Here is a 10,757-nt window from a genome sequence, read left to right as displayed (position 1 = left end):
ATGGTGCTCCACATCTGGATCCCACAGGCAGCAGGAAGAGAGACGCTGACACTTCAGAAGAGTGAGCTTCTGAAACCTCAAAGCCCACCCCCAGTGACACACTTCCTACTCCAACAAGGCCACACCTCCAAGAGCACCACTCCCTATGAGTCTGTGGGGGCCATTTTCGTTCAAACCACCACATGTACTTACTCAGTGAGAGCTGCAGAAACAAATGTTGCCTCTAAGCGACTACTTACTTATTTGCTTGCTTGGTTGTTCTTTTCTCCGTAGCGATGGTGACGGCCAGAAGCAACACAGAGGCCACCTACTACTAAATAAAGTCAGGGAAACCTTTAAAGCTCTTTTTGGAAACTGTTGCATCCAAGCAGGTCTCCTGGCCTCCCCAGGCACTGAATGCACATGGTGAAAGAACATACCTGCAGGAGAACACTAACACACAGAAGATGCAATAACCACAAATGCAAGCACCTGCCACCACTCTCCTAGAAGCACACAGCCGTCTACCTCTGCTGGTGAGTCAGAAGGCTGATGGAAAGCAGAGAAACTGGCTGGATGTCACATCACTCAGTGGTGTGTCAGCATCTATCTTCTCTGCCATTTCCCAAGCTGCTAGGCACAACTCAGGAAGCCAGCAAATGGCAGATGTGCTTCAAACCGTTTATTTCGTCTGCTAATAAAACCTATCAACAGTATTTACTCTTAAAGCACTTGACAGACATATGCCAGACAGGCAGATGATGGGAAGATAAGTGATAGAAATGTGATAGACTTATTGACAGATCATATATATACATATATATACACACACACACATATATGACACTATTTGATTGATAGATGACAGATAATAGATAGGCACACACATTTATGTATCACTATATTCTCAAAAGTATATGTAAAATTTTCATGTTTCATGTTGATTTTGGGGGAAGAAATATATTTATTCAATAAAGCACAAATGGTAAAACCTGAAAAGGGCAGAGAGCAAAAAATCACTTTTCTTTGTGGCCTCCATGCACGTGTTACACTAATGGAAATATTCCTTCTTAAATGGGGGGGTAGAAGACAAGGAGCCTGCAGTTGGTCTGGATCCCACTAGAGTACTACCCCGCCTGTGGGGCCAAGCTGAAAACACTCACTCACCCTTCTATCTCTAAGTTCCTTCCTTCACATACCTTCCAGCTGCCTCAGGGGACACCAGGAACCATCTCACCTTTACATCCACACACAGACCTGGGAAACCAGAGACAGCCCCTCACACCAGAGGTTAAGCTACAAGAGTCATGTTCCTTTTTGTTGTTGTGTTTGTCGAGACAGGGTCTCTCTGGGTAGCCTTGGCTGTCCTGGAACTCTCTCTGTAGACCGGGCTGGCCTCAAACTCACAGAGATCTACCTGCCTCTGCGTCCAGAATGCTGGCCACCAACACCCAGCCTGAAAAGTCACATTCCTTTTAAGCCACCGCAAGGGACAGGCCACTCACAGTACATCATAACAAGAACACAGGATTGCACAGAAGCTTGGAACAGAGAAGACAGTTTACCCCCAGTGAAAATGAAGATGTTAGTGTGACTGTCAACTTTACAGTCCTCAAATTTGACTGTTTCAGAGTCGCCGCTCACTCCCCTTACACTACAGCTGGAAACCCAACTTCCCCTCTACGACACATCCCATGAATTTGACAGCTTAGGCATCTAAGGGCTGTTCTGAAAAGACACGCAGTCACTGTTTCTTCCTTGTATCCAGCAGGCAGCAAGGTCATCTTGGATATCGTCTATAATTAGGATAAATAAATAAATAAATAAATAAATAAATAAATAAATAAATAACAAGTCATCTTTCAAAGCATGGTCCCATCCTGTGGCTTTGTGCACATTTTACTTAGAATAGTGGGGACCTTCTGGAAAATTGTTCTTGGAGAAATTCAATCGTCCTTTTGATTAACGTTTTGATGCTGAGCTATGCTGCTATGCTTAGTTTATAATTTATTTGTGTGCTGTGCAATATCACTGAGATCCTGGTGTGAGCGCCTATCCTTCTGAAAGGCCTGCTAAGTAAACAGGAGGAGTTTAATAAGGACAAGTGCATTTTTAAATATGTCATTTGTTTTTTCAGCCTGCTTACTCTCACCCCACAGCTCCACCTCCACAGGGTGCCCCCTCAGCCTGCATTGTCCTCCCTATCACAGCGCCCCACACAAAGAAGCGCCTGCCAGCACCCCCCCCCTCCCGCCGTGCCCCAGCAGTCAGGACTCTGCCTGGCCCTATCTAATCAAGGGCAGAAGGTCACTTCCGAACAACTGGGCAATAAAAGATTATTTCCAGCGACAAAACAGAGAGGCCCAGGGCTGGGGTGGAGCACAGGGAGAGAGGGAGGTGGGGGTGGGAGAAAAGAGGGTAAAGAGGCCAGTCTGCTGGAGGCAGCGCTTTGACTCTGGGCAGCAGACAGGAACCAGCTGCCTCCCTCCAGACCTGCGCTGAAAACAAGAGAGAAAACCCCCTTTAAAGGGGCCAGTGACTCTTGGCTGTGCGATTCAAACTTGAATCACGGAAAACCAGCTTTCCCAGGCAAAGAAAAGGGTGGTTGGGGCGGGGGGGGGGGGGGGGGGGGGGGGGGGGAGGCTTACAAAAGCTAATGAGAGAACATGTTGTTGTTTGGGGGCTCAGATTAGTAAATTAGATTTTGAGGAGGAGCTGGCCATTGCTGATAGCTGCCATCTGAAGTCTCGGCCTTCTGCCGAGGAACAAGCGTGCACACAGTTGTTCAGGAATATTATTTTCTTCTTAAATGCCACTGTGTTGACATCCTCCCAGGTTCCACGGGGAGGGAGTGACCATCCACCACACCCCTCCTCCATCACCAGCCTCCTAGCTGCTAGAGTCTTCTCACTTGGTGTCATAAAGCACCTTGGACTCCTGGGAAGATAAAGGAAGTAACACACTCTTATGCATCAGACAGGTCTGGGAAAGATGGATCTGCCGCCAGCACGTCCTGTTCTCTCCACTTTTCCTTCCGGTCTGTCCCCACGTGAACTGTTCCCAAGTACCTCTGTCCTCACTTCTCCAGGCTTGAGACCATGCCTACCACGGGGCTGCAATCAGCCGACCCTAATTACAGTAATTCTGAATCCCCGGGACAGGAAGCTCTCAGACTCCTCTGTTTTGCTTCTTTATTTTATCAAGGGAGGGGGGTCCACTACAGATGACCACTCAGACACGGTTGATAGCCAATTTGAGGTCTTTATTCGGTGGCATGCGCCTTTAATCCCAGCACTCAGGAGGCAGAGGCAGGTGCATCTCTGTGAGTTCAAGGCCAGCCTGTTCTATAAATCAAGTCTAGGACAAGCAAAGCTGTTATACAGAGAAACCCTGTCTTGAAAAAAATCTTAAAAAAAAAAAAAAAAGGATTTATTCCATCTGGTTGGGACTACAAACAGGTATTCTGGGCCTAAGTGTGGCCCCAGGTGTCCAGTGTACAGGCCTTCTGAAGGCAGAAACCATGTCCTGGCATTTCGCTCTGCAGCTGCTGCTTTGCACAAGCAAGTAGTTTAACAGAAGCTAAGTTCGCTAGGGCATTTTGACCTCAAAGGTTGGTTTAAAATGTGACCCAGCAACTCTACCCAAAAGCAAGAACTCAGGTGTGTCTCCCCCCCCCCCCCCCCCCCCCCGTTCTTGTATCAGTAGTCACAGCAGCCAAACTGCAAACGCCCCCAAGTGGCATTTGATGGATGAAGAGCCAAAATGTGACGTCTACACATGACTCAGTACCACTCAGGCCCTCACAGAAGAGATGCTGGCTCCTGAAGTCACACCAAGAACTTGGAAACTATCACAGCAAGGATGCCAGACACACATGTAAAAACCCTGTAAAATTCTAATTGTAAAAGATACCTGGAGGACCAGATCCAAAGAAGCAAAAGCAAAGCAGTGGCCACCAGGGGCTGTGGCGTCTCCTTAGACCTAACACTTCGTAAGCACGAGTTGCAGCTGCAGATGGCTCAGTGTTTGACAGCGCGTGTTTCTCTTGCAGAGGACCTGAGTTTGGTTCCCAGCACCCCCACCAGGCAGCTCACAGCTGCCTGTACCTCCAGCTCCAGGGAAGCCACACTCTCTTCTGGCCTCTTCAGGACCCTCCACACACACATAGATAAACACCGATACACGCGCGCGCGCGCACACGCGCACACACACACACACACACACACACACACACAAATAATAATAACTAAGATTTATTCCATTAGTGTGTGTGTGTGTGTGTGTGTGTCTGTGTAGAGAGAGAGTATATGGAAGTGATGCCAGCACCCATGCAGGCAGAAAAGGGTATCAGATGCCCTCGGGCTTGAGGACAGGTGGTTGGTTGTGAGTCACATGGTGTGGTGGCTGAGAACTGAACTTGTATCCTCTGCAGTAAATGCTCTTAACTCTTGACCATTTCTCTAGCCTCAAAATAAATATCTTTTAGAAGTGCTACAAGATGTAGCAGCGCACACTCAGAACATAGAGGCAAGAAGATTGCAAATTTGAGGCTATCTTGAAATGCGTCCAAGGCCCTGTATCAAAATCCACAAGGCAGCCAGAGAACTCTCGTGTCCAAAGGGCTACACTAGACTGAGTCCCAACGTCGTGTCGCAGATCTTATTGTAGATGGTTGCGAGCCACCATGTGGTTGCTGGGAATTGAACTCAGGACCTCAGGAAGAGCTTACAGTACTCTTAACCACTGAGCCATTTCTCCAGCCCAAATAAATAAATCTTTAAAAAAAAAAAAAAGAAGAAGAAGAAGAAGAAAGGCCCAACACTGCAGCCTCTCACCCCCACTCACCCCAGAAACCAAGGGCCAAGTTCTATGATTCAGTACAGCACCTCGCTTGCTCACCTGTAAAGAAAGTTGGGTTAACACAATGTGGTGAATTAACACAAGTATGTATTTTACATAGACATATAAATGCATGTACACACATATATGTATATGGCCTTGCTCAGGACACTGGTGTACATTGGGTGCCAAGAGACCCATCCACAGGCCAAAGAACCTCTGCAGCACAACTTTACGCCAGAAACCAGCACAAGGCCTTTTCTTGTCATTGCAGGAATGGTCAGGTGTTGCCTGGCTAATCCTGTATGCCATCAAGTACAGTTTCTTGGATTCAGATCTCACTAAAGGTCCCAGGAGGGGCTAGAGCTCTGTGGTGGAGTGCTACCTAGCGTGCACGAGGCTGTGCGTCTCTGATATTACAAAAGAAAAGAAGAGCACATTGTCTAGTATCAACAATGTCAGGACATGAGTCCTTTGTATCAATGAAAGAGACTTGACGGGCAGAGTGTTAGACAGTCAAGTTGGTAAGAGCTTGCCTTGGGAGCGTGAAGACCTGAGTTCGAGCCCCTAGAGCCCGCATGATTAAAAGCCAGGCATCCTGGATCACACATGTAAATCCAGAGTTGAGGTGAAAGCAAGTGGCTCCTGAGGTGCTGAGTTCCAAAACAGTGAGATGTTAACGCTATTTTTATAAAACTAACTTTGTTTCTCAGTTTCTTTCTTAACCCAGCTATCATACAAAGAGTTGAGACTCTTTTATATTTGTTTAATAATAAGCTTCAAAACACAATAACTGAACAGTTCTTACTCTCTTCTTAACCCTCTAAGATATTCTGGTTTCCTCCTCACGTACATCCCAGAGATACTTGCATTTTGTACCTTTTCCTTCTCCAGCTCCTCCCCAGATGTCACCTGGACCTCTCTCATGGCTCAGTCCCCTACTTCCTCCTCCCCTGGCTGGCAGGAAGTCCAGTCCTATTCTCTCTCCTACACAGCAATTGCCTGGAAGCTGCTTTATTGGCATATCAAGGGACAATTTGGGAGCAGTATTTACACAAAATTGAGACAGGAGATTCTCAGAACAGGGATTGCCATCAGAATTGGGGAGTGGGGGAGAGGTACAGAAATCAGAATCTGAATTATGCAATAACCTTATGCCTACAGTGAGAGGCCTTGTCTCAAAAGAATAAGTGGGTGGGACTGATGAGACAGGCACTGACCACCAAGCCTGACAACCTAAATGTGTTCCTCAGAACCGAAACAGCCAGAGAAAAAAGCCTAACTCCTCTAAATAGCCCTCTACCCCCACTACACACACATGCCCTCATACATTAACAAAATAAATTAATAATATACAATTAATTAATTTTTTAAAAGCATAATGGATAGCACCCTAAGGAACTATACCCCTATTCTCTCTCACACACACACATGCCAAAGGTAAATTATTGCAACTTACAATTTTAATTAAACTATCATGTATTAGTGCTTCCTCTCTCTGTGACTCTCAACTTTTCAGGCCTAATTACATAGGTTTCAAAGAGGGCTTCTGTAGAGGGATGTGTTGTTTAGTCATTTTGTAAATTTTGTCTTTTTCTTTTTCTTTCTTTTCTTCTCTTTCTTTTTTTTTTTTTTTTTTTTTTTTTTTTTTTTTTTTTAAATGTACAAAAGTTAAATGTTGGTCAAGGAGATAGCTTAGCTGCTAAAAGCACTAGCCCCGAAAGCTCAGTGACCTAAGTTTGATCCCTGAAACTCATATAAAAAGTTGGATCCAATGGTGTACATCTGTAATTATAACACTCTCATGGTGATGGGAGGTGGAGATGGAAGCTGACGACCAGCTAGCCTGGAGTCAACAACGCTGCTGCAGACACAGCAAGAGAGCCACCCTCAGCAAGGTGGATGCAAGGATTGAGTCTTCACACTTGTCTTCCGGTTTGTGCACCGGGTACCCACACAAATAAATGTTGATGTGTAACGTTCATTTTTAAAATTGCCCACGTACTGGAGAGAAGAGTCAGCACCCCACCCCCACCCCATGTTTACCACCCACAGTGTTAAACACTGTAGATCCATGGCCCCAATCTCCACTAGACACTAACTACAAGAGACCAACCAACTATAGAGCCAGTGGAGCTCATCGACACTGTGAAATGTACTAATTTCTAACAGGACAAAAACCTGTCTGCCCCACAGTAAACGCTCATTTAAAAGTCAGAAAGAGATCCGGGTGTGGTGGTGCACGCATTTAGTCCCAGCAGTCAGGAGACAGAGGCAGGTGGGTTGCTGTGAGTTCGAGGCCAGCCTGGTCTACAGAGTGAGTCCAGGACAGCCAAGGCTAACACAAAGACACTGTCTCCAAAAATAAAGTCAAAACGAGGCTGGCCCCTGTCTCCAACAGGATTCTGTGAATTTGGCAGATAAGATGTGTAGTGATCCGTGTCACCGTGCCTGAATCCCATATCCCACCCACCCACCCCCCTTCCACGCCCCCCGGCACACACACACCCTGCATTGGAAAAGAGGAACTGTGCCTGACCAGTGCGTGGAGAGCTCACCTTCCTTCAGCTAAAAAGTCCCATCCTGTTTGAAGAGCAGCAACAGAGTTTGACCTCAGGGCACCATGGGGTGGAGAGAAGATCGTTTTAATACTGATAACTTGATGTTCCTGTGACCACAAAGCCAGTCAGAGCAATGAAGGAATACAGACCATTTCTTGAGGCTTTAACATGATAAACACAGGTTCGCTATCTAAACACTAAGCTCTCTTTCAAACGGAGCTTTCCGCAATTGCTTCCTGTGCAACTGGAATGGGGCTATGTGGTGATTTAATAACAGTGGTGATAAAGTTGGTTATGTAATTCCAAGCCGGCTGCCCCGGGTAAAGCAATGAGCATTTGTCTTCAGAGACAGTGTTTCCTAAGGAAGATTAATAATGTGGTTAACGTAAAGTGGGGGGCAGGAAGACACAGCCCCTAGGCTCTAACAGCTAAACTTAGTATCACAATTTTTTAAAAAAAAAGTCTTTTCGGGGTCATTGCATGATAATCAGTGGGAACACTAAATCGCTATAGTTTCTTGTAAGTGGAACTTGTATATTGTAGCTGGGCCTGTAGCTCAGCTGGCAGAACACAGCACTGGAAGACGAGCCCCGGGCTCGATCCCCCACCCTGAATGGAGGCTTATATCTGTTATCTCAGTACTCAGGGGCAGAGACAGGAAGAGAAGACGTTCAGGGCAATCCTTAGCTACATAGCAAGTTCAAGACCAGCTTGGGACACGTGAGCTCCCATCCCAGGGGCAGAAAAAAAGTGTATTTTTGCCACTGAGCGCTTACATACTTACTACCAACCCACATGCTCTGAGTTATCACTTATCATCCACGTGTGTATGTGCATAGTTATAATTTATCATCCATATATATGGTATACACACACATATATATATCACATATAGAGAGAGAGATAGTTCTCCCAAATACCTGTGATTAGCCAAGTGAGAACTGGAAAGGGTACAAGCTGAGGCTCTATCTTCTCAACTGATTCAATAAGATCATAGGGGGACCGTGAAGAAATAAACACAAAGTCGTCTTTCCAGTGTGGCTGTTCTCCAAAAATCCACCCTGCTGTTCCATAGCTGTGGAGTATATGCAAGGGAGCACAGTAACCGAGGGCATGGGGCCAATCAGGGAACAGGCTTCTGTTCTGGAAAGTTCCGTGAGCTACAGAAGAGGAAAGGACTCATCATGAAAAAAAAAAAATCTGGTTGTCTGTTTTCACGTTTGGATGAAAGACCCTGGCAGACAGGTGGAGCACATACCTCAACAGCTGCAAGCATCTCCTGAAAAGAAAGGTGTAGTCGCACCCCATGAGGGTCTATTTTGATCCTTGTGTTTTTCTGTGTGTTTGTTTGTTTTCCTTGAATAAAATATTAGATCAACAGTGGGTGGCTTTTATCAGCAAAGAAGGGATTGAAATCCACTCCGGTCCTGGACTGAGCCTGCTGACCCAGCTGCCCGTGGAGTGTCCCCAGGCTGGCACAGTGTGCACTGCCGAGGAACTGATGAATGCTTTGCCTCCACCCACCTCTGCTCTTAAAGCACTGCTCTCCGCGGTGTAAACACACTTGGAAGGCGCTGCTCCAGCTCCAAACAATCTATAAATTCTCTGCTCAAGCACCTGCGTGAGCTCATCTCCTCTCGAGAGCTCATGCGGAAGGCCTGCAGCGAGAGGGCCACACGTTTCCACCTACGCTTACTTCAAAAAATAAGTCATGGACGGATGGTTGACATGACCCAGTCTGGACATTTTACCAGGAGTGTCACCTACACATGAGGTTTAGGTTTAAATTGTGATTATTTTCTGTGTTGAAGAGTTGTATTTGCCCTGAGGCCCAGCCTCTGTCTGTCTGTCCGTCTGTCTGTCTGTCTGTCTGTCTGTCTCTCTCTCTCTCTCTCTCTCTCTCTCTTACACACACACACACACACACACACACACACACACACACACACACACACCTCAGCTTCCCAATACTGAGGCCATCCATTTGGATGCTGGCAGAGCAGGCACCCAGTGGTGCTGAAGGCTAGGTGAATGTACTGGACCACCAGTGGGGCTATACTCACCTTGTGACAAAACAGAGACTGTCTACAAAATATTGTTTACTCAGAACATTGCTACCCAGTTACCACAAAGACACAACAAGGATGGCAATGCATTTGTTTACATGTTAAGTACTTGGGACCAAGTCATAAATCACACCAACATAAATAACTACCTGCAGCTGGGTAGCTAAATGAAATGGTGAATTAAAACCAAAGCCACCACTATCAAACATTCATCAAACACAAAAAGTTACCTGAAGAAATGTCAACAGGTTATGATAATTGTTGACCACCTAAAACAGACATCAAGGTATTTAAGGTACCTTGGATCAAAACTCATGGCTTAAGAGACAGTTTCTTAGCTACCTTTCTGGCACATCTAGCAAGCTTCCTTGGGTTACCTTTTAAGTGTTTTACCTCATATTTAAAAAAAAAAATTCTGTCATACATGTGACCCAGTCAATAGATGTCGCCTTGCTAAGACAAAGACAGTTCTTGTCCGAATAAAAACCACCACAGTGTCTACATCAGGAGGTTAAGGCTTTCTGCCTTTTATCAGCTATAAAAAAGATGCAGAGCAAACATTATCTATTGTTAATTACCTGTAAAGTCGAGCCTCAGGCCCTCCCCTGTTCCTAAGAGCCCTGAAGTGAAACCCAAAAGAAGCCGCCCATTGTTTTCCTTGGTGCAAGGGCCAGGAGCAAACGGGGCTCAAATTGCAGCTGTGAAAGCCACAGGAAATTGGTCTAGCACTAATCTTCACTCAACTATTCAAAGAAACAAAGCCCACATTCCTGCAGAACTCCCCCCCCCTGCCTCCCCCCCCCCCCCAGAACACGGCCGACCTGGGCTAGACCAACCACAGGACAAAGCTGCCACAGAAGTTCAGGCGACTCAATCCCTTCCTGCTCTGAGTGCAGCACGTACCATTTAGACTTCTTCCTGGACTTCCAATTTCCCCCATGATAAGACTAGATAATTAGACTCTTCCTGCTTACTTATGTGGGCAGGGCTGGGGCGGGAGGGGACAGTTTAACGAGATGTCAACTGTTCACTGGAGCTAGCGGAGTAGTTTACAATAAAGTCAAATAATAACAAATCTAAGGCGATTTAAACTTACCTTTGCATATTTGGTCTACATACACTCCCTAAGCCACCACACTCTACAAACACTGACTCTAAGCCATAGGAGTGGAATGTGACATAAAAACTGCCCAGATTTTCTTTCACATTTAAAAATTCAAGTACAGGAATTGTATGCGCGCAGATGCATGCGTGTGGAGGCTGTTTAGGTGTCATCTCCAGCACCGGTTTTTTTTTCCCCCCCTTGAGTCAA

This window comes from Acomys russatus, chromosome 15, assembly GCF_903995435.1.
Source record: "Acomys russatus chromosome 15, mAcoRus1.1, whole genome shotgun sequence".
Classification (NCBI taxonomy): domain Eukaryota; kingdom Metazoa; phylum Chordata; class Mammalia; order Rodentia; family Muridae; genus Acomys; species Acomys russatus.
Note: the sequence above shows the minus strand (reverse complement) of the source record.